General features: G+C 45.7%; 1 long non-coding RNA gene across 4 annotated transcripts in view; it reads left to right on the top strand.

Annotated features, from left to right (window-relative positions):
• Nucleotides 1-27,796, top strand: part of LOC129134899 (uncharacterized) — a 75,976-nt gene that overhangs the window by 28,017 nt on the left and 20,163 nt on the right. For 3 of the 4 annotated variants that reach the window (XR_013180948.1, XR_013180949.1, XR_008536241.2), the window contains exons 2-3: nt 1,880-1,947; nt 6,992-7,160. This is a non-coding gene — a long non-coding RNA (uncharacterized LOC129134899). The remainder of the gene's footprint in view (nt 1-1,879; nt 1,948-6,991; nt 7,161-27,796) is intronic. The other variant, XR_013180950.1, reaches the window with a different exon arrangement.

Genomic DNA, 27,796 nt, shown 5'->3' with positions numbered 1-27,796 from the left:
GCCACTCCACTCTGCATGAGGCTGCTCCATGTTGGTAAAGATTCACCAGCACCTCCCCTGCTCCTGTGTCTGGTGAGGAGAGAAGATGGGACCTTCTAGCATTCCCTTCCAGCAAGGCAGCTCTGGCTTCTGCTTTGGATCTCTTTTACAGGTCCCCCGTGGTACCTTGCAAAATGGCTACATTCTTCCCTTTGGGGAAAGAAAATTCCCTAAAGGAACTAGTTCCAGAAGTGGAATCAGTGCTAGGAAAGCCTATGAAGACGCTTCTCTTGCAGGAGCTGAGCTGACCTCCAGCAGCTCTCCCAGTGTGCAGACTGGAGCAGACCCAGAGGTATGCAGTGACAAGGGAATTAACACAGGCAGATTCCCTGGGAGCCTTCTCAGACATGTGGTGAGACCGGAGTATCTGCAAACAGATCACAATGGGTGCAACTCCCAGTAATGTTCCTGGGTGCCTGCAGCAGGGATAGCACACAGCCCAATACACTGGATTATTGCCACCCAGGGACTTCCCACACCAGGAAAATCCCCAACTGCCCAAAACCTCCAGTTTCCCACCTGGAGAAACCCAAGAGCTGCCCATGGCAATGATAATTTCTCCTACTGGGGAAGAGCACAAATGGTAGGAATAGAACCGGTTTCTATCCAATGAAAGCTCCCCTGCCAAAGACAGCGTGTGCTTCCAAGACAGACAAGTCCCCTACGAGCAGCCACCCAGCTCCACTTGCATCCTGCACATGCAACCAGAGGCTGAAAAAACACCTCAGGACAGGATCATAAAGAGCCTTTTCTGACCATGGACTACAGCCATGGCTCATAGGGTGTCTCATGGCTATTGTTCCACCCTGTGGCTCCCATCCCAGTCCTCTCTGCAGATCAGCAGAAGCAGTGAGGAGACCCAAGGTCTCTTTTCCCTCAGAAGGGGTGGGTAGGAAGAGCCAACTTTTATTTGCACCAAAATTCTCATCATTTTCAGATACAATTCACTGAATATTCTGTGTACCGCCCTGTACCAAATTTGAGGTCATCCACTGGAGGGGAAGCATGAAGGATACAAAAGAAGAGAATGGAGCAAAGCTCTTGGCAAGCTGTAGTAAATTGGAAAGGAGGCAGGTAGGAACAAAAATGAAGCAAGTGCTTAAAAGAGTTATTCAGGAGAAACAAGGGCTTTAAATGACATTTGAGTACGGGAAAGAAATCAGTATCCGTGGTTTCCACCGGTGTTCAGAGTGCTAAAAGCAGAAGTGGTTGCTGAAGTCTAAACAGGAATGTGAGGCTGAGCTCTCAGCTTCCTCCCAAATTGTATGATTTACAGGCTCACTTGATTTACAGGCTCACGTGCAGAATAGGCCTTATTTTATAGAATTTCAGGCCTTTTTGAAACAAATCGCTTTGTGAGCAGTGGAACTAATGGCTCTTGGTTTCCTGAGGGTCTCTGACCACTGCTTCATACTCACCTCCCTTCTCTCCTCTCCTCCTAAAATAAAATGGCTGCAGTGAGCTCCACTCTTCCCTCATTATATGCTCCAAGACCCTTTCCTGGGCTGCAGTCAGTTCCATATATGCTGGCTGATCAGCTAATGCATACATGGCCAGCCAGCATGCACATAGCCAGGTGACTGCTGGCTGCATTTCTTTAGCTGAGGTCCCTGCCCCTCACACTGCAGTTTGCACAAAATTTGGAGAGGAAATCAGTAGCTGTTGAAATTTCTACCTTTCAGTCCTGTGTGAAATCAGGTACAAATTATTGATGGAGCTGGACAGACAGATGGAATCTGAGCTAAAAAGGTTCTGTTGTATCGGCTTTGGATGTACATATAGCATATTAGTCCAGGTTCTGGAATTCATTTCTCTCTCTCTTTCTCTCTCTCTTTTCCAGCTATTTTTAACCTGGATGTGTTCTGTGATCTGTTTCCCACACAGCACAGAAACTGGCACAGCTGAGGGGTGAGTGAGTGGTGGGAGAGGGGAAATCAGGGGATGCTTATGTTGGTGCTGCTGCTGAAAGAAGTGCTCATCAAACGATAGCCTCTCAGATCTGTGTAATGTGGAGTCCCACACCTCCCCACAGAAAAATTGTTACTCTAAATATATTCACAGTCTTAAAGTGCTCGGATACAGGGCAAAAAGAGCTAGAGAAATTAAGGGAAACTCTAAAAATAACCAGCAGAAACAGCAGCCAGTTTTGAAATGTAATGTTTTCTGTCGTAGCTTAACATCTTGGTACTGCCCACATTCTTGTGTGTACATCTCAAGACATCCCTTGCAGAGGATCTCATAAGGAAAATCCTGTTTGTGGCAGCTCAGTCTCTGCACAGAGTGCACATCAACTCAGAAACCCTTTATCTGACTTACTATACATGCATACCTCAAGCTTGAAAGAACAGAGTTTTTGTATGGAAAAACATAGGAAAAAGCTTCTTGAGTATTAATTTACAAAATGAGACCTCTAAATGTGAAGGATTTCTTCAGTTAACTATAGATAATTATAATGTGTGAGATCTGCTTTTCCCCCCATGTTCTGTTTAACACTGTTTGTTAGACATGAAAGGAAAAGAGGATTAAAAGGGAGAGATGGTATTGTAAACAACCCTTCAGGGGAGGTGGGAAAACAACAGTAACTCTCTCAAACAGAACACAAAGATGCCCTTAGGAAAAGGTTTTCAGTGTCCTGCATTTGAAAGTTAATGAGTAAATTGATGTCAAATATTGCTTTAAGGACTGACAGTGCCATCTTTAAGATCTCAAGCATGCACCACAACTGAGAAAAGACAAAGGGAATTTTTAATGGGCAATAAATGGATTAATATTTTTTGAAGCAAAGCTACAAGCAGGTTAGTTCTCATGGGATGTGAATTTGGTCTGTACTTCCTGGCACTGTGACTTTATTTTTTTCATTGCTTTACACTGTCTTTTGATGAAGCACTGATTTTTCTTTCAAAAGAAAGAAAAAAAAAAGGTGGTCTTAGTAAATAATCCTCCTTCAAGTTACAGTAAGTCCCTTGAGGTGTACAGAGTTGGCTGGTTTGGGGGTTGTGTCGGCACGTGCCAGACCATCTGCCCACTACCCTGTTATGCCTTGCCTCACACCAAGCTCAGGTTGCTTGGTCATCTCGGCCCCTGCAGAGATTTTGCAAGACCACCTTGTACAGATGCCTCCTTCACCCAGAGCTACCTGCCAAGAATGTTTTAAGACCCTACTAATGTCTTGCCAACCTTTTACCCACTCAGGGATCCCAAAACCATACCACCTGTTCCCAGCTTCCTCTTACTTATGCTCACACCTCCGAAATGCACAGCAACTTCACAAACCTTTCCTACTCCCCATTTCTCAAAAAACTCCTTTGCCATCACCACAACATTGAGACACATCTGCTTACACTACCATAAGTTGCCAGCCTAAAAAAAAAAAAAAAAAAAAAGAAGAGAGAACACATGCCCAGCCTTGAGGGAGTGCATCAATAACACCTCCACCCTCTTATCACTGCTGCTCTCTGGCTCACTTAACCTATTCCCAAGGGTCAGCCACTACCTTCCAGTACTTTCTCCGTGGATAAAAAACACTTAGTTTAACTTTTCTGCTCAGCTGCTATGTTCTAGCTCTTCCAGAGCAACTAAAACCCCAGTCTGTTCACACCTTCATGCCAGACCCTGCCTCTCAGAGCTAAGGGTTGTAGTGCTCCTTGAAAACCTCCCAACACTCAGCTTCTCTCCAGGAGACATCCTGACCTAGTGCAGCATCTGCCCTCTCTGCAGGAGAGGTGCCTGTGCTCCAGCACAGATCACATGACTCCCTTGTCCCCGCAAGCTCGAGTACTTCAGTACTTGGACAGAGAGACAGGCTTGGCTCCTCTGTGTCATCTGCCTCTCTTCTCAGGGCATTTTTCAATACATTCCCTGTCTCCTCTCTCTCATTAGCTTCTGGGTTAGTCTCGAGCTTATCTCTATCTAAATGACAGGCTGCCAAACAGGCACATAAGCTTTCACTTGGCTTCCACCAGGGAATACAGCTTTGATCTGCTAAGAATGTAACTCTTAACAGTTCTCCTGCCCCATCAGAGATGTGGGATCAGCTCTGCTGTGCTTTCTCTCTCCCCTTTGGAAGTCCCCATGAGCAAGAATGCAAGCTTTACACTATCCAAAAGCAAGATCACACCTTTCATACACAGGTACATACTCAGACATACATACACTGGCTCTACTGCATCCTGCCCCATTTCTGAGCAACTGGAGCATGAAAGTAGGGAAGCAAGAGGATACTGAGGTGCTCTATGTTTTTATGAGAGAGAGATTGCTTGAACCAAGTGGCTGAGTTCTGTGTAGTCCCACCTAACTGGCACAAGGCTCTTGCCAAGCTTGTTGTGACTGTCTTTGGAAAAACTGGAGTTCAGCTTTCGTCTGGCTGATAAAGTTGGTATTGTAAAGAAACCAGAAATACAAGTCCTGCTCAAGAGCTGTGCTGTGCCTCAGGCAAGAATATGAACACAGGCTTCTCCTTCCAAATTACAGTGAAAAAATCAGGTATTCTCAGAACAGCCCTGGCGGGCAAAGCCTTGCTTGCTGAGGTACATGTAGTTTGTACATCTAAGGGCAATGATGCGAGACTGGGGACAGCTGGGGAAGGGAAACACAAACCCATTTGGATAAAGGGTTTCCCCGTGGTGCAGAACCAAAGAAGAGTTTCAGCACCATGTTTCTCCTAGGCACAAGTCAAATCATCTTGATGCCTCAATGGATTTGACTCACCAAGAACAGCGTCACGTTCAGCACAAGGTGAAGCACAGAGTAATTGCATGGGCAGGTGTTTGCAGAGAAGCAGATGGAAAAGGTGGGTGCTCCGATACTATCATAGCAAGCATGGAAGAAAGAGTTTGAAGAGGGCTAGGAAAAAACCTCAAAATTCTCCTTACCATGCATGAGATAATTGGTACTGCAAGGTTAAGTCTGGATCTTTTCAGTGGGAGGAGGAAACCTCCCAAGCTGAAAACTGTGCTCCCATTCCCTGTCCTCATCCAATGCCTAGACTCATGTCAAGCATCAATATTGTGTGAAACACAAGCCCTAGTACATATCAATGTAAAAATCCTTGAATTCGAGCAAGTTCCATCACACTCCAGGGAATGTCCAGTTTCCCAACTTGTTTTCTGCTCCTTCTGTGCCTTGATTCATGCTAGACACGGATTTAGTCTTTTAAAAAAGACACCTGGATTGAACAAAACAGTCTTTTTACTGAAAAACCTGTCCTGAAAAAATTTAGTCCTGAAAAACCACACTCAAACATCCCTCCCACTCCCTTGCTGCAAGTGCAGTGCTGGGCATAAGTCATCTCTCCAAATGCAGGTGTCAAACTCAGAAAAGGAAAACCAAGCAAACTCCCGGGACTCCAGTTAGTCAACTGACTGGATCTGCACTGAGTGTAAAGCACAAGCTACACTCCAGAACTCACTGACACCTCCCTGAAATCCTGAGGATGCACAGTTGGAGACCCAAAGCCAGACCTACAACGTGCTGTAGAAAAATAACAGCTGCTGTGAGGTCCCAAGTCTTGCCATAGCAGGGACTCTTTGGCAGGTATTTCAGAGTCAACACATCTAGACCCCTAACATTATTCCCATCCAGTACTGGTGTGTATTTTAACTTGGACAGTGCCCAATCTGCACAGTTAGTGTTTTCCACACAAAAATGCCTGGTTGGTAAACTTCCAAGAAGTTCTATTTTAGATTCAATGAAGAATAGCAGCTTTCCATGGAACTTAACTTTGTTCTTTCTTCCTCTCTTTTCTCTCACCCCAAGATTCCTAAAACACCCATAAATTTTCATTTGGAAATGCTACCTGGGGTGCTTTATGGATGTCAGAGTTCATTTGTTCTGTCCTTCAGGCAGTAGGATAGTTTCATTAGAAGCCCTTTTGTACCTTGAAAAAATACCTGGGGGGGCAAGGAAGGTTACCGTGTCCCATCTTTACCTTTTCATTGAACTGCTTTTCCTGAAGAGAGTGCAGTAGAGGCTCTGGTGTTGACTTCTGAAAATTCACAATTTTAACACTGTGCTGCTGCTCCTGTGGTGTGTATGAGTGTATGGTCACTCATCACCATGAAGGCTGAGAAGCAGAATCACAGCTGTGGAGAAGCCACCCCTCCATGCTCAGAGTATAGATCTGCTAATGTGCAATTGCCTCAAAGTGGGAGATACACACAAATCCTACTGGAAACCTCTTATTCTCCTGCATCCAGGTTCTCCTACTTCTGCATAAGAGCTGTCCCACAGCCTGCAAACCATGTCCTAAACAGCTGAAATTTGCAGGAGCATGCCATCTCCTTATCAGCTCCCACTTTGTGGTACATTTCTATACTTGTTTTGTCCCCTTCTGTGTCTCCATAGCTCTCAGAAAGAACTGAGCTCCTTCCAAGTTGTAATGATCCTCACTTGTTCACTCCCTCACAAACAGAAATCACTTTGGCCAAAAGCCAGGACTGCAGAAAGGGCCAGGCACATACACGGGCAGCTTAAAAGCACCTCAGCTTTGGGAAATCCTGCTGGGCTGTAACAGCTGCCACAAACCCAAATCATATCAAGCAAGGCCTGTCTGATAATTCTTTGGCTCAATCCCCAAACTGGCTAAACTGCTTTTCCATACAAAGTATTTCCAGGTGGGTTATTAGGTCCTGTATCCCTTCCATGTTGTATTCTCTCATGGTTGAAAAAGACATTCCTTAGAACAGGCTATTTTTAACAGAAAAGCAAATATTCTCCTTTATATTTCTGGCTCCTCTAAACCAGAAGGATACTTTGCAAGACACAAACTGTTCCCACTGAGTAGCACATGGGTCTTATCTGCCCACAGTGTCTGTGCCTGTGCAGGACTTTCAGTTGGGGATATAATTTACATTTTCACAAGGAGATTGCTAGTAGAAGTACCAGTGTGAAGAGTTATGCAAGTATGAAGGGTCATGCTCTGTTAAATCTAGTTTCCCTTCCTGTATTTTTACAGCAGCATCACTACAGCCACATTTGAGTCTGTGCTGCTTTAATTGTACCAGAGGAGTTAAAAGGAAAGAACTGAGCCAAGCGTGCCCCACAGCTGGTTCTGGCTGAGCTGTGTGAGTCGCAGTGTGAGAAGGCGGCAGAAGCCTGGCTCCATGCAGCCCTCCCAGCTTCAGGTAGGCACACCTGGGCTGTTTTACATGTGTGCACACGAGAGCCATCAGTAAAGCCTTGCTGAAATAGCTGCACCTAAATAAACCCTTCATGGTGTAAGAGAGCAAAGCTTTGGGAGGGCTGGTTTGTGGCACTCCCTGTGGTGGATGGAGCAGGCATTGATCGACCTGCTGTGACTCTGGTCCATTGCAAAAATCTATGCCCAAGGCGAACAGGATTGTTGGAAAACAACCACAAGTGCGAGACCTGTAGATCTGTAACTAGATACTGCACGACAGAAGTAGGTAAGGAAAAAACAGGGCTTTCATTTGAAAACTGTAAGGAAAAAAAAAAAGGTTTGTTGGTTGATTTGAGTCTCTCGGGTCTCTCAAGGGAGGTGGAGACAGAACAGTATGAAACCCAGAGGTTTCTGTGCGTTAGAACAAAGTGTTTCACTTTGAGACACTTGCAGACACGATGATCTGGACATGTGTCTTTAGGAAAAAAAAAAAAAATACCCCGCAGTGACCAACAAAATCTGGCCAGGCGGCGATCGCCGGGGTCTGACCGAGCTGCGGGTGAGAGGCCTGTCCCCAGGGCGGGCTGCCTGCGGCACACGGTGCCAGCCAGCATTTCTCTCTCAGCGCTGCTGGGAAGAGGCAGGTCTCGATGGGAGCCCTGTCAGCTGCGTGCTGCCTCGCCAGGCCTGTGCTCCGGGCTGCAGGCAGGGCCGGAGCTCGGGCTGCAGCGCTGCAGGCAGGCCCGCGGCACCGCCATGACTCAGGCTCCCGGCTGCCCTGCACGGCCTTCCTCCCCGGGCCGCGATCCTGACATCGCCCACTCTGGATACCGTCATCTTTTTCCAAAGACAGCGCTGCCAAGCGCCGCTGCCAGCGGCTCACGGCTGTGCCAGGCACTCGGCCAAAGCTCCTGCCCTTAGCCCACGGCAGCCCGGCTCGTCGATGAGTCCCAGTGAGACAGCGTGAGGGCTCCTCTGGGCTGCAGAACAAGCTGGGAGTCCTGGAAAAACTGCGGCATTACCAGCCTGGCAGAGCCTGGAGAGAGCCTCGTGCTCTTGCGGGAGAGCAAAACAAAGCAGGAGCTGTTGCAAACACTTTCTATTTCCTCCCAGTGAATAGTAGAAAGCCCCACCCAAATTTCACTCCTCACTCCCACTTTATGTTAAAAAACAAACACACTCAAAAAAAAAAAAAAAAAAGAAGAAAAGTCAACATTTGCTACTGCGTGTTGTCCTTGCTTCCATGTGACCCAGGCATGTGATTAAGTTGTTGATACTTGTTTTTTATAGGATCAAATTCATAGCTGCTGTAGAAGCCCGTGTAACTTGTCAAAGCAATTCTCTACCCTGGCAAGTTACACAAGCTGAGGAGCTTCCGTCGGCCACAGGGTATCCTGCCCATCTCAGCCTTCTCCCTGCACGTGTGGCTCCTTCTCTCCATCCCAGCAAAGCCACCAGTTGTATACATTTTTAGGAGAACAGGCAAAATCCCTCTTAGCTGCGCTGCAGATCTTGGTGAGAGGCCCCCCACCCATGGCAAGTATTTTCTTCCAGCCTTTCTTTCTTCCTTTTGGAAGTGCTGCTTAAATACAAGAGAAGGATAAGACTCCAAAAAAAAAAAAAAAAAAAAAAAAAAGGCCCAGCTTGCCAGCCTGCTGCACACTCTGTGTTTGGTTTTCGCTCACAGCTTGCACAGCCCTGCCTGTGTGGATCTGTTGAGTCATGTTGCATGGCTGGATGGGATGGGGCTGTTTGCTTCCAGCCTGCTCTCTGTTCCCAGGTCTCCTGAACCATCAAATGTTACCCATGCTAGGGAGCCACAGTGTTGCCCTCAGGCCCCTTTCCCTCCTTGGCAGGCAGGAGCTCTGGGGGATCAAGGGGTCATGCAGAGCCTGTGTTGGGAAAGCATGGGGATGCCCTTTTCTTGATGGGGTAGAAATAACCATGGCCCTGCTCGTGGTGTCTCCCTGTGACCAGTGTGCAATGCACTGGGCCACGTCAACCCAGCAGCCACTTCTCAGGTCTCAGTAGTTCCTGTAAATAATGGGGGGACCTCTGCATCCGTGACTGCCTTTGAGCAAGCCTCTGAGATACCTACACAGGGCTCTGCTGCTGGAGTTGGCCAGGGACCAGGCCGGCACCTGACCTGAGGTGTCCTGTTTATGAACATGGAGTCCAGATGCAGGTCCATGATTACACAGAGACACAAGAAGGAACCAGTGCTGCACTGTTGCTCCTCAGCACCCTGTCAAGGCACCAGTGGGGGTGTGAAATGCCTGTGTCTTCCCTCGTTAATTCCTGAGAACCACAGAATCATGGGATGTGTCAGGCTGGAAGGGACCCCAGTGGGGCATCTGGTCCAACTCCCTGCTCAAGCAGGGCCATCCTAGAGCACATGGCACAGGATTGTGTTTAGACACCTCTCTGGGTGTATTGAGGCAGAAGACATAAGTGTCAACCTTAGAGATCTCCCCAGTTTGCCCCAAATCCATGTGTGCTTCCAACTGATGCAACACAGTCTTCTTGGGATATGCTTTTAATTACAAATGAGCTTTTTGTTCACAGTAGTAGGTACTACCTTTCCTTAGGGCTTTAACTGCTTACAAAGTTGTTCCTGCAGCAGTGGTGTCCCCTCCACTCTTTCTACTGGGCTCACTGGTGTTAAATTGCTGTGGATGCTTCTACCTGCAGCCGTCGCCAAGCAATGGAGACACTGCATGTTTTTTGAAGCAGGAATCAGGTGTAACAGTCCTATAATCTCCCCCATACAGAAAAACATTTTATTTTTCTATGGGAGTCTTGTTTTGTTTCTGTCAAACATAAAGCTTGAAGGCAGCACTGGACACATGCTTGCTTTTCCCCTTTCCCAATTTTTCCCTTCTTCTCTACTTTGCCACTCTATCTTCCTTCTTGTTGGAAAGGTAAATCTTTGAACATAACAATTTATCTCTTTTCATAATGCCTGGATTTGAATAAGAAAGTCACAATCTCTAAAACTCATTGAAAACTCTTTGAGTTGCCCCATTCTTTGGGGAAAAAATGTGATGTTGGTGTTCTTCTGTTTTAAAAAAAATATTTTGAAAAAGCACATTGCTTTTAATGGCAATTCAGACTGTCAGAACCAGGAAGTTTTAGGCTTTCTGTGCTGAAGTAAGAAATAATAAAATTGATAACTTTGTTTGGGTTGGAAAAGACCTTCAAAGATCATCTGGTCCACCCCCACTGCTGTGGGCAGGGACATTGTTCAACTGGATCATCCGACCTGTCTTTTAATATTTCCAGTGATGGACATCCACTTTTCTGGGCAAGCTGTGCCAGTGTTTGGATGTTAGTCAGCATACATCATATCCCCAAAATATATTTATTTATACCTTTTTTAGTTTTTTGGTATTCTGGTCATCTTGATCATGGCCTGTGTGAGCACCTAGTTGCTTCTCTAGGCTCTCTCCTGTGGCATGCTAGTCTGAAATTCCTTCTCTCCCAAGGAACTCAGGCAGCTCATGTCTGATTTGCATCAGACTTCTTGTGTGTCTGACACAGGCTAAGGTCTCTGTGCACTACTGGTTTCTTTTTGCTGAACAGGAGCCTCTAAATTTTTAAAAATCTTTATTCCCATGGTTGGGGAAGGTACTCTTTTGCCAGATCACCAAACCATCAGCATGGAGATGCCAATTATCCATAGGTCCCTGAGCAATTAGTTAGATGGGGTTGAGTGTGTGGTATTCAGGAGCAGTCAGTATATATATTTTTTTTCAGATCAGTATAGCTTGTTGTTTCTTGTTGAAAATTACTTTCTGATATTAACAACCCCCTGTCTTCTCAGAACTCTCTTTTTTTTCTTAGTGAAACCCATTTCTGATGGCAGATGTTTATAGAAGTAATAGACCTTCAGTTTTCCAGATTTTAACTGAAATGTCTACTTTGCATTTCAAAAAAAAGAGAGTCTGAAATACATTGAGAAGGTCTGCCACTTTCTGAGAAACTCTATTAAAAATTAATTTTCAGTTCCTTCCTTTTTTGCCTGCCAATATTCTCTGGCAGGTGGGTGTTTTTTCTGGCCAGGAGGGGGGCTAATCCACATCTGTTTTCTTCTTAGCCTGGCAAGGCCTATAGGTCAGAGATTGCTCTGGTATTTGTGCTGCTGCTGAGGGCAATAGGCTGAAGCTCTTCACAAAAAAACAGTTCAGCTGCTTTCATTCTCCTGAATCAACAGCTACTTGCAAAACCAGAGAGGAGTATTTTTGCCAGTCTCAGATCTCTCTTATTTCCCCATGAAAAGTTACACAGACTTCTGTGCCAGGCAGCGGAGAAGCATCAACTCTCCTCAGTGGTCATCACAATTAACTTGAAGCTGTGAGCCAGAGCTGCATTTCATGAGCCCAGAGCTTTCCTGTGCAGGAGCTTTAGCCTTAGTGAGGGGTGCCACATTAGAGATGAGCTTCCAGGCTCTCAACAGCAAGTCTGTTGCAATAACTCTGTTGATCAAATAAAGTTTCTGTTCACAGCACAGAGCCAAAAACTGTTTTTGATTGCAGCCTTGAGGGGTATTTCTTGGCTCATAGTCAATGTTTTAAGCAATGTGCTGCTCTACAAGTCATTACCAATGTTTGAAATCTCTTCCTTCTTACTATTATCCTCAGAGATGTGGAATGAAGACTATTTACCTTTCCCTCATAGTTCATTATGATTATTAAGCCAGGTATGAGGATTTGTGCATGAGAGTTGAATATCGCAGGCCTGTTCTGGCTGTGATATTATTTTCAGAAGTGAGTATATTCAGAAATATGGCCAAGTTTTTCTTTTTTTCTTCTCCTAACTGTATTTGTGTACAAAGATTTCAAGATTTCACAATACCATGTTGTATATGCACTCTGTGCTGAAAGCAGTAATAACAAGCAATAACACTGCCACATTACCTAGACACTTAAACAAGCCTCTTCATTAACAAACTGCTACCTCTACCTTCAGATTCCAGTGCCTGGTCTCACCACTGCTCATTCTCTCAGCTGCCTTCCCACCCTCCCCAGTGAATTTAAAGCTATTTTGGGGTCCCACCTGCCCCCTTGGGTCCTACCAGCTCCTGTGAAACAGATCCTGAGGTCATCTCAGAGAAGTGAGGAGTGACCGAGGTCCCAGCATAGATGGGGAATGTGGGCACTTGCAGATGTGTCCCCACCACACCCACAGCAGCTGTTTCCAGCTGGAACCACCATGTGCTGCTGTGCAGTGCCATGCAGGGGTGCTGGGGGGGTGGGAAGGGGTGTATATCTGCATTGGCACTGGGTTACATGGCAGCAAAAGAGCAAAGCTTGTTCAGCCAGGCTTTGATCAACCTGGCTATGCTGATTCTAGCCCTGGGGGCACCTTGGGCTCTGCAGACTACCTTCACTTGGTGCAGTGGAGGTGGATCCTGAAGTCCTTCATGGCTTTCTAGCTACACGATTGAGCCCTGTTTTCAAACAGGCTCATTTACATGAGACTTCCACACATTAACAATTACATTCAGGCTCCTCCATGCCAAAATCTCTTTGGAAAATGCAAGTTGCTGTTATAAGTCACTGCAGACAGTGGGTGGATTAATTGTCTCATCTGAAGTCTGTGAGTAATATTTCTCTCAGCCCCTTTTTCCAAGGATGGGGAGATGGCAGTGGTGAAGATCCTGCTGTAGATGGAAGTGGGAACACAGAGAGAAAGCTGCAATGGGTACAGAGCCTGAACTGTCCTCTTCTTCGCTTTTAAATTTAGTCTTGACAGGTCACTGTGGAACAACCTGATGTATTTGTTCTCTGGATGGAGAAAACAGAAATTTCTCAGACTTTTTATTTGTCTCGTTTCATAAGCACTTCACCCATTCTTAAATAAAAATGAGATGTCTGCATAGACCATGAGCACTTTCACATTGTACAGTTTTCTCCTGAAAAGCGAACTTTTCCTGCTCTGAAGACAGTGGGTTTTTGCTGGGCACGTCAATTTGCACATTCTCCCCACTGGCACTGTCCTTTATCTTCTGCTTCCAGGTCACCATGACACTGCATTGGAGTCTGCAGGAACAGGGACTGTTTCATGACTTCTTCATGTAGCACCTACAAAAGCGAGGTTTTAATTTAAACACACATCCCTAGTTGATAAATACAATAAATTGGTATCATGAAAATGGATAACTGGGAGTTGCATTTCATTGTGGAAATAGTACCTAATATGGGAATAATTCCTAACTCTAAGGGTTCCAGTGCTCCTTTTGCTTTGCTTTGAGCACTCAAAAGCATGCTCACTGCAAGATGGTTTGTGTTAGGAATGATGACATTTGCTTAATTAAATTTCAAAAATATCTAAGTGGCAGCCCTACTGGGCCAGAGTCAAGAACTTTTCCATGTTTTCTGGTGCTCAGACAATGCTGTTGGTTGGTGACTACTGAGTTTTCAGTTTATACTCTCAACAACACGTTGCTGATGGCAAATATGAGCTGACTCTTTGGTCTGGAAGCCTTACCAATACAAATCTGTCTTTATAACTTACCTATGCTACTCTAGCCAAAGAGAAAGCAGCATTAACTAATAATTCTATAGATATGTGGATGACTTTTATTAATAATATAACCAAGTATTTTATTAATGTTACAGTCCCTGAGAGCAAATCCTCATAACCAGGATCATGCTGCATTGGACTCTCAGCAAGGAACAGGACATACATGCTCCAAAGTGGTTGGCTGCAAGAAAAAATAGATGGATATAGGTAGGATCATATAGAGCCAGGAGCAGGTATGGGTACAAGGCTCTGCTAGCAGAACTGAGCAATGGGGACAGTGTTTCATCTTGCATGGAGCTGTCACCAAGGTTAAGTCAACCTGTCTCACTGTGTCTATGAAGAAAAAGAGACAGGTCATTGCCATGGAAGACTCCCTTCTGAAGGGAGAAGAAGGCCCCATATGCTGGCTGGAGCCACTTCTGAGGGAGGTCTGCTGCCTGTCTGGGACATGGGTTAAAGATGTGAAGAGAAAGGTTCTTACCCTCAGATTGTTCTCCACTATTAGTTTTCAGGTAGGCAGCAATGAAGTTGCACCAGGAAGTCCAAAGGCAATCAGGAGACACTTCAGAGCTTTGGGACAATTGGTTAAGGGATCTGGACCACAGGCAGTGTTCTCCCTTATCCTACCAATTGCAGGGGATGATAAGGAAAGAAATAGGAAGAGACAACAGATCAATACCTGTCTCTGAGCGCGGTGTCACCCACAACATTTGGGGGATTTTGATCATGGGTCAGTTTACATGACAGCAGGGCCAATGGTCACAGATGGGGCATACCTGTGTCAGAGGGGGAAAAGGATTTTGCCCTGACTACTTGGAAAAATTTGTTCACCAAAGGGATTGTCAAGCATTGGAACAGGCTGCCTAGGGAAGTAATGGAGTCACTGTTCCTGGAGGTATTTAAAAGACATATAGCTGTGGCACTGAGGGACATGGTTTAGTGGTGCAGTTGGAACTGCTGGGTTAACAGTTGGACCCAATGCTGTTATAACTCTTTTCCAACATAAATGATTCTATGGTTCTATGACTGCATTCCGGCCTATCCATGTGCCTTTAAAATCAATACTCAAGATCCTCTCAGTTGGTAGATCAGAACAGGGCTGTCTTTTAAGCAGTAGAAAATGTTCAGATACCAAAAAGACCATGTAAAGCAGTGTGTACATACAAAATGTTGTCAGTTCCTGGCACTTACCAGGTACTCCTCCAGCTCCAGAGCATGCATACAGCCCCATACATGTAGCAGCTCCCCCAGACCTCATGCCAGTCTCCCTGGAACTTGAAAATGTGGTACATGCAGGTGTACTTTCTAATGGCAGCACATTTCAGCAAGGTGCAGTGTTTGGTGCTAGTGCAGCTCTGAGGGAACTGTAGCTGCTGTGTGTCATCTTTCACTGATGCCACCTTTGCTTCTGTCTCCATTCAATCTGTTTTAATTAGGTTCATCGTAGCCACTACAATACTGCTGCAGCAGAGCTCCCCAGAATGTCTGGCCCTGTCAGTACCTGGCACAGTGAGCAGAGGTTGTAGGGCTGCTGTCTGCCGTGAGGAGAGCTAACAGAGCTGCTGGGACCAAGTCATCATGGGCTGAATGCAGTTTGGGGTGAAAAGGCTAGCACAGGCACTCAGCTGCCAGAACACTCATGGGTGGAGAGGAGCCCTGAGGCAGCACTTTTGTGCCATGTCTTCACTTTGAGGTTTGGATCTGGCCTTGAGGGCATCTCAGAGCCCTGGGAGGCTTTGAGGGTGGTACTGGGGCTGTGTATGGGTATGCTGTTGATGCATTATGGAATTCAGAGGGCAAAAGCTTGGTCAAAGAAACAGCAGTTAGTCCAGAGGTGCCTAAAACTGAAGAGAACAGACAGAGCAAGTAATCCAGATGTATCCAACTGGACAAAACAAGTTGTATATAAACAGTCTCAAACTGTTTATGAAGTCCAAAAGAAAGAGGAATACAAAAGATTATTTTTCTGTCTGAGAGCAGAGGACACATGCTGGTTCTTTGTCCCTTCCACCATTGTTGGACAGCTTGTTGCTGGTGATGACATGGTCTGTGCCTGTGGTGTTTTGGAGTGTGGGTCTTCCCATGTTACACAAGCGCTTCCATTGGTCACCCAGCCATTTCTGCAGTCTCTGCCAGATACATCAGGAGAAGAATAACAACTACAGGCACCCGCTCATTTGACTTCTTTCTCTTCTGCCCTTCTTGTATCAGAGCAGCAAATCATCCCCTGCCCTGGAGCAATCAGTCATTAACAAGGACCTTGCTACTGCCAGGGCTCTTCTCAAGCCACTGCAGTCAAGATGACTTCTGGGAAAGAGAAAGCAAGTTAGATTTTTGTCTGCTGCAAAAAGGGAAAAACAACTGTTTTAAAACTCTGTTTTTCTTTTTTTTTACCCCATACCCATACAGGAGGGCAGGGTAAGGCTGCAGCACTGCTGAGAGATGGCTTGTCAGAAGCTTGTCTGCCATGATGAGTAAATAAAAACTCAGCAAATAGATCCCCTTTTCCCAAGAGAGGGGGAAGTTGGCAGAGGACATCCAGAGGATGCAAAGGGCTAGCAAACATTGCAAAGATTGGAGTTGCATGGAGTTGCAGATCTCTGGCTAGAGAGAGAAATTGTTTCAGGCAGCCAGAGGATGCTTCATGATCCCTCTGTTAGCAGAAAAGGAGCCTGCTAAAGTGTCTGTGGTGTGCATGAGTGGAAGCAGCAATAAAGTAACTGTGCCAGGATCCTCAAGTGAACAGAACCTGCTGCAAGGAGACATGGTCTGGGTTAGTTGATGACAAGCAGAATTCCCAGCAGCAATTGCCTCCTGCCCTGGGATATCTCTTCTTCTACCATTTAGTTCTGAGTGAAGCAATTGGACTGTCAACACTCATGGCTAGACCATGCTCACAGGACCACAAGCCATGTTTCTGCAGCAAAGTGGAGACTGGAGGTGGACACAATGCACTGCTGGCTGTGGGAGAAGGAGGGGTGGAGAGGGGCTAAGATTTCTTAACCTTTTCTGCTAGCTTCTTGGAAAGAAGACTGCAGGACCAGCTCCTTAGTTGGCATAAAAAAGATACGTATCCATGGAGCTGAAGAGTGTTCATTTCCTTCACTAGGAAAAGAACAGAAACACAAAATTGTTGTTTGGAAAAGTCCTGTGAAGGCCCAAGGTCATCCAGGCTCCTGCTTAGCGCAGGACTATCACATTACATCAAGTCAGCTTTGGCATTGTCTAGCCAAGTCTTGAAAGCCTCCAATGATGGAGAATGCACAGTCTCCCTCTCTGGGACATGTTTTCTGCTAATGTCCATTCTCTTCTCCCAAGCTCCAGGCTGGGTTTGTTGCCCCCTATTTGTCCATCTGTTGCTTGCAGAATGGATTGGGGTCTGTCCATCTCCTCCCGAGGGAGGCGTGATTGGCAATAGGGTCCTGTTGGATCACCCCTCCATCCCCCTGTCTCTGGACTAAACCCAGCTCACTCAGCCTCTGCTCCTAGCTCATACACTCTGCCCCAGTTGTCTCAGACCACTCTGAGTGGCTCTGCTCACACTGAGGGGTCCAGAGCAGCACGGAACATCACCCATGGCCTCTGTGGAACAGAGGCTTCCCTCTCCCTGCCAGCTACGTGCCTCCTCCTGCAGTCTGCCAGGCACTTTGTCCTGCTGGCGATGCCAGCACACGCTGGGCTCAAACAAGGTGGGACCTGCAATTATAGCAACATGAAAAGCAGCAGAGGTCTCATTCACTGCATGGAGGTAGTACAGTAAGCAAACAGATTTAAAATCCAATTTCATAGACACAGAGATTACATTAATCTCTTTTAATAGCTAAACAATTCAGTTTTCAAGACAGGACAAAGCATGGGATATTCTTGACAAAACTGGTGCTTCAAAGGTGCCTACATCAGATTTCCAATCCTAACTCCTAAGCTCCTAATGGTAGAACCGATTGTATCTTTTCATACAGTAGTGCTACAAAACTTGCTTTTAATCTCCTCTTTTTATAACACGCTGTAGCTGCCTGGGCTTGCCTGTGGGAAGCAAATGTAGATTGTCTTTGCCTTCAAGTACCATATGAGGAAACTTACCCAGCCCTTACCAACTGATCTTGGGGGCCTGTGGAGCAATAAAAGCCCAAGTTATCAAAGTATCTGTAAACTGGCTCCTGATTTCTAGCTGGAGTACCTCCCTGAATCTGGACCCTTTGATTTAAGGTAGCTGCTTTCTTTCACCATGTCTCAACAGGCAGGAAAGAGCATAGCTTTAATTCCTGTTGGCTCAGTCACATTAGCTCAACAAGACTGAAAACCCCCCTTCACCCCTAGAAATGCAAAAGTGAATGTGGATCTACATTGGAATCTTCTGCCCTTGTAGTAAGTACTGTGTAATATACAGGGATGTTTCTATACGGGCAAAAATATTGGTGTAAAATGCTTTTCTTGTTGACACTGTTTTGCTTGGAGAATCCAAGTTATCTGTCCTGGGGAAGGCACTATTTTTTGAACTAGATTGAACATTTTTAGAGAATTTTCAGGTCTTGTGGTCTAGCCATATCCATTTTGGATTGATTTCTAGTGTTTGTGTTGTGAGTTAGGGCTCTGACCAATGAACTCTAACAAGTGATGGTGAGGTGACTGAAGAGGACCCACCCAGCTGCTTTTGCTGCTCTGCTGGCAAAGATTACAGTCCCTGCAGTGGAGCTGGCAGAAGACAACATTTGTCCAGGGCAAAGCTGCTCCAAATGGCATTTGAGTTGAAATCTCCAAGGAGGTGGGCTTAGACTAAAGAGAAGACTGTGAACTAGACATACTGAGATGTTGTCCATAATGGTTTATGCCCACCTAGAACTGCTCTGCTTCTGTGCCTCAAGTCCTAACAGATCCTGCCCCATGTTCCTGTCCCCTCCTTTACACCAGAACTGGCAGTCATCTGATGCTAATACAAAATTATATAGAGACTTCAAGCCAGCCAAATTTTCTTCTCATTCACCCAGAAGGTGTGGAGGGGACTGAAACACCACCAACTTCTATCAGATTAATAATCATGGTAACCTGTTTCTCAGGTAGCAGTAAAAGTGTTCCTGGGTCTCAGTGCCACTCTACCCTGTGGTCGCAGAGTGATGTCAAGCAACAGCAGGTGACATTGTCTTCATCTGCTCATTTGTTTTCCACCCAAACAATAATCTGGGGCCAGAGCCTTCTCCTGATGCTCCTGCATGGCCAGCTAGCAAGGCTCTGCTGCCAGGGAAGGCCCTTCTCCTGTCCTGTTCTGCTGCAGGGGTAACCTGCTGTCAGGAATGGAGCTGGCATGAGCAGTTGTCTCTTTCCCCTCCTGACTCAGGGGATGTCTGGCCAGAGACTGCCCTTGCACTCCCATGCAGCAACAAGCAGGAACCACAGCAGGAGAGAGTCAGGACTGACTGACCTGAGCACTATTTCCTGGCTAAATTACATGAGAGTTTTCCTCTCCCTGGCCCATTACTAACATGGCAAAAAATCAGTGGGAAAATGCCTGGGCCTTAAATATACAATGAGCCTTTCCCCACCCATTACCACCTAACTGATAAGCTGCTCCAGGCTATCTTGTTTATGTTTATGAGTCTTTAATACCTCGTAGCATTTGCGTTTGCCTCGAAGCTACAGTCAGCTATGTGCTGTAGCATGCTAAATTTTCTTGCTGTAAGTACAAACAGATGTTTGAAGATCTGCTTTGAAGCAAATCTATGCCCTCTACATTCTCTCCCAAGACTCCTCAGGAGCAGTATGCATCACTGTATTCAGAGGAAAGCCTTGAAGGGCAGTGAGAGAGGAGACACATAGGAATAGTTAGCAGTGGAACAGGAACACAGTCATATTTCTATTGCATAAATCCTTTACAGCAACGCTTCGGACAGCAGTGTGCATTAAAGAATTTGCAGGGCCTCATTTCTACAAAGCAGCTGCTGCTGTATGCACATCTTTTAGGCTTGCCTAGCCTAAGTCACTAGCTAGATCCTTGTTGCCCTCAAGAGCTATTTCCTGCAGCCTAAATAATTTCCCTGATACCAAAAATCTCAGGATGAGCAGAAGTAGTAAAACCTGAGCAATGTGCACAGATGGCTCTTGTTCACTTCCACTGCTTCTGCCAGCTGCTCTTAGGTGTGGAAAAGCTTCAGGAGGCGGACTCAAGTGGCACTAAGTAATTTGACTCTCTCAAAAACTCCGTTTAGAGTCAAAACCTGTGAGATACCCCTGATACTTCATGTTGCATGCAAAATAATGGGGAAGCTTAAACAGCTTCTGCCTCAGGCTGCTCCCAGTTTATGTCAGAACACAACAGAAAGCCTGAGAGGGAAAGGTAAGATGGCAGTGGTGAAAGCAGCCAAGATTGTGCGGTGATTGCTGTGTGGGAGGTTGCAGCCAGGACTCTCAAATGACTCAAACCACTATGGTATGGTTTTGGTTTTATTTCTTCTTTTCTCACATTTTGAGGGAGAAGAGGGTGTGTCTGGAGGTTCAGATGCTAGCTTGGAACTTGGGTGATCTACATTCAGGTATCTGCCTTGCCAGTGACTGACTCCCTTGTGTATGCTGGTCCCATCCTTCTGCCTTTTGCCCCTCATTTTCCAAGGAAGAACGTGTTTCCATACCCCTGAGGTATGTGAGGTTAATACCTGTGAGGAATTTAGCTACAGAGAGAGAGTAATATCAGACCACGAAGTGGTTTGGTCTGCATTACCTTTTTACTGTAGGCAATGGACAGCAAAGAGGATCCTTCAGAGCACTGCGTGTAGCTGACTTTTAAATGCAAAGCAGTGTTTGACCTGAGCTGCATAGGGAGCTGATATTGTGCTGTAAATCTCTCTAATTCCCTCTGCAGAATGCTTTTTCTTAATTCTGCTTCATTTCATACCTCTCACATTTCTTGCTTAAACATGAAAACTATTCATATCTATATTTATAGAATTCTTTTTCATTTCCTAGTAACCACTCTTTGTCTTGCCTAGTTCCATTTCATCTGCTACAGTTCTTCCTCCCTTCCTCCTCCTCCTCCTCATCCATGAGCTTAGGGGATCTCAAAAGGACCTATCTGGGAGCCTGAAAGCTGCTTGCTGTACCCCTCCTTACCCAGCACCCCTAAAGTGGCCTGAGTGGAGAAAAGAAGACATTCTGGGGGGACAGCTGACTGCAGGGCCTTCCCCTGAGGATTACACTGTGTACATCAGTACTGTAGTTAACAAATCTTGTCAGAGGTAGTGGTTCCTGCAAGTCATGTACAGCAGATCTCCTTTAAGCAGCAATGAAATTTGTGATGTTTTTGTTTGATATCTGCAACCTCAGGGGAAAGAAACTGTGACTCTTGCCTTGTGTTTGCAGCTGAAAGCTTATTAAGGACAGAAAAGAAGATGCGCCTCTATTTTTTTAATCTTTTGCATGTACAAACAGGGTTTTTTCAGTGTAAATTGAGAGGTGTAAAGCTCTGTGGGAGTGATCTCCTTCTAGGAATTTATTTCATGTGGCTGTGAGGGGCTCAGCAAGATAGGATGGGAAAAATAAAAGAAAGAGGCCCAAATCTCTAGATAACTGAAAAAATGAAAGTGCCCAGTGAACAAATCCTCACACAAAATCTCCTTTTTCTCCAAAAGAAATGAAACCTTTCCCAGGGATCTGACAACTACTTATAGTGTTTTGTGTTCTAAAGAACAGCCAAGTTACACTAGGAAGTATGACCTGCCCAATCATAAGTCAAAACAAATAAATATTCTTGGGGTTTGCCTTTTTCCTGCTCAGTGCCAGTTTTTCTGCGCCTAGCATGAGTCTTTTAATAAATTCTCCATGAACATGGAGGCCAGGGAGGCAGCTCTCTGGCCCTGTCACCTCCACAGTGGCTGAAAAAACACAGAAGAGCTCAGATAGCCAATGATCCCCACATCCCAACAGGTTGGCACTCCATTTTTGACCTTGCTAGTTCTCAGTGCACGGCTTCCTGCTCGATCTTGTCTTTCAAGGAGGGACTGTCCAGTTCCCTTTTAGAAAGGGCAGTTTTTTAAATTGTCCTTGTTTGAAAGAAAACACTGTGTGGGGCAGCAGTGAAAACAGAGAGCCGAATGCAGTCTGGTGTGTGCTGTGCTGATGTGATGAGGCTGGGCCCTGAGTCCAGGAAGTTTTGCTCATTTCTGCACTGTTGGTGGTAAGCTGCTCTGTACATTATTTTTCCTTTACCCTGGAGCTTCCTCCCAAGACCCTGCCAGTAACTTGATCTTGCTTTGATAAACCATCATGCAGACACGATGTGAAACTGTAGTCCTAATGACCTGTGTTATTTAAAAATCAAATGACACTTTCTCAAGAGAAAGTTCTTTAGTTCCAATGTTTTCCTAAGATAACTATACCAAGGCAGCATATTACCCTCCCCTGTAGTTTCATTTATTGCTCACTTTGTCCAAACTCCTGCATGCCATAGCACTGCATTATTTTGTCATGTTCCACCCCATCATTTCAAAATAGCTTCCCTGTTTGTTTAAAAGTACAGCAAAAGCTTTAAAGACTTTGAGGAAAGTGATGCCATATACTTTGTGTAATGATGTACAGCCTGCCGGCTCAATTTCACTGCCTTGTAGCACCAAATTACTAAACTCTTTGCCTCTTCATCTCCCCTGTCTTCTGAGCTAGCAAGAGATAAACAGGAAAAAGGGGAGACACCTTCTGTTTGATATTGTCTGACTCTCAAGTCAGTTCAGGCTCTGATATTAATAACTTCCTGTTTTGCTGTAAGTCTTCTGAAAAGTGAAAAGTCTCCATGCATGTTGACTTTTCATCCTGAACTCAGGCAACTAAATGACTGCTGTATTCCCAGCCCCTGGGCTACAAATTCCAGTTTGATGCTTACCTCCAGGCCAGAATTTTAGAGTTGGAATTCAAATCACTGAAAATTTAGATGCCTAAATGCACAGTTAGTTGCCAAAATACAAATGACCTGACTTGCTGACTCTGTAAGTGTCATGGGACTTGAGAGGGCAGAATCTATACAAATCAGACTAATTTTATTTAGGAACTCAAGTAAGGATCCTAATCTGAAATGTTGGGCTGTTGTTCATTGCTCAGGATGTGCTCAGAAGCTAGAAACAGAAAAGAGGATCTGCAAAATAATGTGGAGAAAGGTGCATTTGTGTAATATCACTTGTGCAAGATGCTTGTGAAATGTAGTATACGCTGCATTGCGTATTTTTTCACACATGCTTAAAATAGTAAGGCCTTTTCCAACTATGTGTAGCAGGTTGACCCTGGCTGGGTGCCAGGTGCCCACTAAGCCAATGGGACAGAGGAGACAATAAGATGGAGAGCAACCAGTGGGTGAGATAAGGCAGTTTTATTACAGTGAAAGAAAAGAAATAAGCAAGAACCTGTGCATGCATAAGCGAAGGGAAAAGTCAGTCTCTACTTCCCATCAGCAAGCAATGTTCAGACACCTCTGGGAGGCAGGGCTTCAGCATGTGTAATGGCTCCCTTCTATCAGTCCAGGGGCCAGTTTTTTAGGGTGTTTGCCTGTTCAGGAGTAAATTCCCAGGCAATGGGAGATGATTTAGGTGATTTAGAACCTCCCTAGGAACCTGCCCAAATCCCTCCACGAACCCTTCCAACCAGGAACTGGATGCCTCAGGGCACATTTTAATAGTTCCTCACCTAAAGGTTTTTTCTCTTGCACTAGGGTGATGACAAATTCCATTAATTCCATAGAATAACAGCGGTATGGGCTAATAATATTAACAGTATCAGATAGCTTGTAAGGATTGCCAACAACCGTGGAAGAACCGTGGAAGTAAAAAAAATCATCCATATTCAACACACAATCTTTACTTAGAACAACAAAAACAACTAAACTAAACAGAAAGAAAAGGAAAAAAAAGTTGCCCACACCAGATCCAAAAAATAACATCATCACAATACAGAACAAAAATGGACCAACTACACAAAATCCACCTCTAGACCCTTCACTACAATGCAAATTCCCCACCATCATTCTACTTCATAACATGGTTTAATAATTGTTTTATCCAATATTTCTCCCAATTAATATCCTTATCTCAAAGTCTTTGTTAGTGCCTGCATTCTCCACCAAAAACTGCTGTGGTTTGACAGTGCCAAACACCAAGCACCCACAAAAGCTGTTCACTCATCCTCCCCTGCCACAGCTGGGCAGAAGAGAGAAAAGTTTAATGAAGGGTTCATGAGTTGAGATAAGGACCAGGAGAAAACACTCCAAGGGCAAAACAGACAACTTGGAAGTGCAAAGTGAATTTATTACTACCATAGTCAGAGAAGGATAATGAGAAGTAAAATAATCCCTTAAAACACCTTTTCTTCCCCACCCCCCTTCCTGCTTGCCACTGACAGCACAGGGAGACAGGGCATGGGGATTTGATCAGTTCACCACCCAAAATTTTCTTCCACTGCTCAGGGAGAGGAGTCCATTCCCTGCTATGCCATGGGGTCCCTTCCCATAGCAGACGGTTCTGCATTAACTTCTCCAGTGTATTTCCAATCTCATGAACAGCAGTTCTCCCAAAACTGCTGCGGTGTGGGTCATTCTTCCATGGGGTGCAGCCCTCCAAGGACAGGCTGGTCCAGCCTGGAAGCAGGGGCCCGCTCTCTCCACTGGGTCTCCCACTGGATCACAGCCTCCTCCAGGCATCACCCACTCCAGCATGGGCACCTCCCCCTCGGGCTACGGGTGGATCTCTGCATCCCCCATGGATCCCCATGGGCTACAGAGGAACAGCTGCCTCACCATGCCCTCCTTACAGCTTGCAGAGGAATCTCAGCTCTGGTGCCTGGAGCACCTCCTCCCCTCCTTCTCCCCTGACCATGGTGTCTCCATGTTGTTTCCCTCACATGTTCTCACCTCCCCCTCTTCTCTAGCTGGAATTAACACTGCGCACACACCTCACTTGGTTTTGATTTTCTTCTTAAATCAGTTATCACAGAGACATTACCAACCTTCCTAGTTGGCCCAGGCTTGGCCAGCATCATGTCCATCTTCAGAGCCATCAGCTATTGGCTCTGCTGGACATGGTGGAAGCTTCCCTGTGGCCCTCCTGCTACCAAAAACCAGGCCATGCAAAACTGGCACACTACGAGTTATTCAAATAACTTTCCTTGTGAACTGAACTATTTCCTGTGGATAATGCACTGTTTTGCTACCTGCTGCAGAGATAGAGTCCCCCTGAATGCGTAATGCCTGTGTACTGCTGCTCTGCATGACTGGGAGCAGTCTCCTGATCACAGTGTGAGACAGGAAAGCTTGGACTTAGCAGTTCTGTGAGATTTACAAATCATAACAGCTAATCAAGATTTAAAGCAGCTCTGGACTGAAAAGGCTAGCAAGTGGTCCAGCTGTGAGTTAATTCATTAGTTGCAGTAAATATCACTGGAAGAGCTTGTCAAAAGGAAATGTGAAGCAGCTGAAAAGAATCGTCCTTAAAGTGAATGTCAGAGGTTTTTGCAGCTGTCATCCAGTGGACTGGAGACTCTGCGCATTGGAGAGAAAATGAGGGTGAAAGACATAAAAATTTGAGTACAGAGGATAAAGTACCAGTTCCCACTGAGTGATTATAAAGGAAGCAATCTCACCACTACAGGGACCTAATTAGGGACTGAATCTCACAACCATCACAGCACTCTGAGAAACCCAAACCAGCGAACACAGCCCGCTCCGAGCAGCAGCTGGAGGAGGCTCTGCTGCCTCAGCAGCACAATGGAATATCACGTTTGTGTAGCTGGGGGCATTCCCAGTGTCCTGGTGTTCTGCTCAGCGATCACTTGGGTCCAGAGGAGCCACATCATTTTCCTGCCTGCCAGCACAGCTTTGTCCTGGTCCTACAGAAGGCAACAACAGGCTTCCACTGCCACATACCTGAGCATCCCAGAGGAAAGGCACCAGGACCCTTTTCCCCAGGCAAATATAAGAGTTAATTGTCAACATTAACCAGAGATTTTTGCATTTCTATGACTGATCTGATAAATCACCACTTTTCTTGCTCTCCTAAATGTGCAGATCGATGTGAGTCCTCAGGCCTCCCTGGAGACACCGGTGCTGTCAGCCAGAGGTTGCATGTACAGTTCACTCAAGCCTTGGTGCAGGGCTCAGCTCCACCTCACTCCAGCCATTGCCTGTCTGAGACACTGTCACCCTTCCCTCCATCTTTGTGGAAATGTGGAAACACTGGCTTTAGTTTGAAGATAATCTTTGGCAGCAATGCCCATTCCTCTGCTCTAGCTGCTCCCTCCTACCTCTGGGTTGCAATGCATCACCTAATCATTGGTATGCCAAGCAGGGAGTTCTCTGAGTTGGGTCTTTTCTTTGTCTGGTGATTATTTCTAAGCAGCAGCAAGTTTTCACTGGATTTTATTTATGACTGGGTCATTCTGGGTGCTGGTCCTTGGCACATCCCTCCTGGTGCCAGGAAGGACTGTTGCCTGCAGGAGACATGCTCTGGGGTGGGTGAGCAGCAGGGTCAGCAAGAAGGAATTCTTGTACCTGGTATTGCCTTGAAAGGCACTTTTAATGTAACCCTGTGAGGGTTGCAGGGATGTCTACCATTATCACTACCACTAGCAATGACATTTTTCTCTAGCAGGATTTTCCAGGCATCGGGAAGGAAGCCTTCTGAGACAACTTGGGCAGCTCAGGGAAGTGAAGGGATAACTGCTCAGGATGCACAGATATATCATGTTTGGGGGGCAGTGGTTTATGGGTCTCCTCTGAAGCTGGTAGGAGATAGGTGACCTGCCCAGAGAGAGCTCAGCTGACACCTGACAAGGACATTTTCATAGCCAAGATAAACAGATGCCTTTTGTTTTATTCCAGGGAAAGCAAATTACTAGCCTGAGGTCAGGCTAGCCTATATCTTTACTATATGAAACAAGCCTAAACCACTTCATTTGAGGTTGTTATTTTTTTGGGTCAATATGAAACATTTCTATCTAGCATTTATTTTCCATTTTTGGCCATCACATGCTGCTGTTTTCACTCCTATGTCTATGTTTTCTTCTCTAACATTTCAGATCTTCTCTCTTGTAATATTTAAAATCCTTATTTGACTGATGCTGCAGGTGGAGAGCATTAGTTACCTTCCATGACCACTCTGGCCACAATGACTTCCTTTGCTTGACAAGTCGATTACTTTGTCAAGGTGAATGTTAAGTCTACCAGGAGTATCTCTGTGTCTTTTGCAGGATTGCGGCTGCAAGCTGGTTTCTTATTGGGCATGCAGTTTCTCCAGACACAGAATACCTCTGAGGGGATATTTTCCCCCTCACTTTCCTCCTGAGAGTGATGTTGCTGAAGTTTATACCAGTAAGATTTAGATGGCTGGCTTTATCTCTGAATTTGACAAGCTAGTGGATGGCAAGCAAACCTAACCGATGAAATTCCATTGATAAAGAAAATTCTCATCCTAGCAACTACCCAGAAATGTCCACAAGTAGAGATTAGGAGTTAATAAAAACTGCACCAAGTCTGCCAAAGCTCCTGGGGATGTGACCAACAGACACTTCTGTGGAGCCAAAGAATCACTGCAGTGCCTGCTCCCTGCTGCCCTTCATCAGCAGGTTTGGAAGAGCAATCTCAAGAGGGTGATGGGGCTGATGGGCTCCCCAAAGTACCAGTTACAGGCAGTAGGGATCAGTCAGGAGCCTTCATGATAGCTTTGCACAAAATGGCTTAACACTGTGTGGACTCATTAAAGTAGGAAAGAAATATCCTGTCAATTGTCATTGGGGTTGGTGTCTCAGATTGCTGCTGACACAGGAGTCCATAGCCCCACTTCACAGAACCAGTGCACAGTGCAGGATCCAGGTGTGTCTCTGCTTGCCAAAGTGGCTGTAGGCAGGAGCAGACTTTGCCATGCACAAGCCACCCAGGCCTCCTTCAAATAGTCATATCCTGAACAATCCCTAAAAGAGGCCAGACAGAACTGCAGCAGGGAAGCTGTAGCATCTGTTGTGCCTTCAGATTGTCCATTGGATATAGTTGAGACACAAGAGCAAAACTCAAGTAAATGAAATGCATTTCTTAGCAGTTCCTGAGAGTGAACAGGTTGTGTTCCTTGTGAGCTTCAAGCCACATCAAGTGGGGTGGGTCTT

This window comes from Agelaius phoeniceus, chromosome 2 (genome assembly GCF_051311805.1).
Source record: "Agelaius phoeniceus isolate bAgePho1 chromosome 2, bAgePho1.hap1, whole genome shotgun sequence".
In the NCBI taxonomy this organism is placed as follows: domain Eukaryota; kingdom Metazoa; phylum Chordata; class Aves; order Passeriformes; family Icteridae; genus Agelaius; species Agelaius phoeniceus.
Note: the sequence above shows the minus strand (reverse complement) of the source record. Positions and strands in the feature narration are given on the sequence as shown.